Raw genomic sequence first — 2,025 nt, forward strand, 5'->3', positions numbered from 1 at the left:
AGTATCACACTCAGGCGGTTTAGTATTAACTTTGAGCACGATACTAAGTGTCGGATATCGTTTTACGTAGTCTTATCAATTGTAATTGCCTTCTATTTTACCCTCATGCCCTCTATTGTACCTACGGACCAAGTTTCTAGGGGGGGGGGCAGAAAGTGGAGGCGAAAGCAGATGACAGACAGAACATTGCAAGAGAACAAGAAAGGAGGTGAAAGGAGACAATTTTAGAGAAGAAAAAAAATTCCGTCGCTATCATGATTCGAATCCGGGACCTATTGAATGAGAGGCGAACACCTTAACCTCTAGGCCACGAGAGCCCAAGGTTATTAAGTAATTACGCTACCTCAGAATTACGAAATTGTTCATTGTTTTAAGAAATTTGACGTAAATTGCCGTGGAAAAATTTTGAGTTTCACAATATTTCAAGCTTTTCCGTATACAATTCTTTGAATATCTTGATAACGACTCCGAATAATCTTACTATTTTGATAGAGCAGATAGAGCAAATGATTTCTAATCTTGTGGTCTTAATTACTCAAAACGGCCAAAAATGTCAAATAGAACTTTACAATTCTGAGGTAGCGAATTAATTACTTCTTAGGTAGTAACAGGTGCTCTGGTGTGGTGTGCTCCTTCTTTCCTATCTTCTGATCAAACATCCATCGCTCTCATCTTTCCTCTTTCTTTTCTTTGTTTGCCACTCTCTTGTAACACATCTAGTCGTGGGCACTTTTTTTTTTTACCTATTTGCGTTGTTAGTGCCGTAAAACTAAAACAAAAGATGTGTGTAGTCTTGTGGTCTTAGGCAAAAGTAAGACCATTATGTCAAGTATGCTTAGTGACTTCAGGCAGGCTTTAGTTTAGTTTTAGTAGAGGTTTTTCGGCGCTCGCAATTGCATACAGTCATATGAGCGCCAAGGGGTGAACGTCAACAGAAAAGTCCAAACAGGGAATCAGGTTTACTCTGCTCACCTCTCTAGCCTCAACAGCACAAAGTCTGCTTCATATCAGGCTTGACTAAATTGTACGAAATCAAAGAAACGCAAAATTGCCTTCGTGCGTGTATTGGGGAGCATCAGTATTGATAGAATGGACGTACATTGCATTTCCAATGAATGGAGAGTATTGTCTCTTCAGTTATCAATGTTTCATTGCGATATATTTTTTATTACGATAGTTTCAAGCAAAACGGTAAACAGAAAAATCACAAAAACCACGCACAACTTGGACTTAACAATAATAAATGTACTCATTATTCTTTTGCTTATTAGTATTAGCCATTGGTTTTGTTTTGTGCACAAACCCTTTGGGCGTCGACTCTATTAAATTTTGGATATAATTATCTGTCATTTCACCCCGAATATCACAGAGATTGCAAACAAAGGGTCTGAATTGGGAGCAAAGTCGCTTTTCTTTTGTTGCTCTTTCATGGGACTTAACATGCACGTAGGATTCATATTGGGGCTATTTATTAGTGATCACTCCAACGTCAATTTGATTTGGTTTTCCAAGAATTGTCTAGTGGCAATGGCCCTGTGAGAAAGTGCTTTGCTATGAATGGGGGTGTCTACTTGAATGACACCATGACCAAAATAAAGGTAAGACATGACGTTACAGCACTTGCGCGATGTAACCCATTAAATCAAGCCACCCTGTGATTCTCACGAAGGCGGTTTTGTTCGTTCCACTCCAGGCCACCCAAAACCATGACAGTTTCGTGGCCTCTGTTCCTCACGGACAGATGATTATGTCCAACAATTAACTAATACAGTCCATTGGCTAAAAAGGTTTCGTGTAGAGCACGAAACCAATAGCTTCGAAACAAAAACAAAATAATACTAATCAGCACATATAATGTTAAGTTCAGGTTTTGATTGGTAATTGTAATTGCTGTTTTCCAATCTGTTTGAAGATACCACCACAAGATGCTGTTCATTGTGCATGAGTGTGTAAATGCTGGGCTTTAACACGATAGTTGGGTGATTACATTTTCAAGTTACTTTTGGGCGCCACTGAATTGGTAAG

The sequence above is a fragment of the Aplysia californica genome, unplaced genomic scaffold (assembly GCF_000002075.1).
Source record: "Aplysia californica isolate F4 #8 unplaced genomic scaffold, AplCal3.0 scaffold00237, whole genome shotgun sequence".
NCBI lineage: Eukaryota > Metazoa > Mollusca > Gastropoda > Aplysiida > Aplysiidae > Aplysia > Aplysia californica.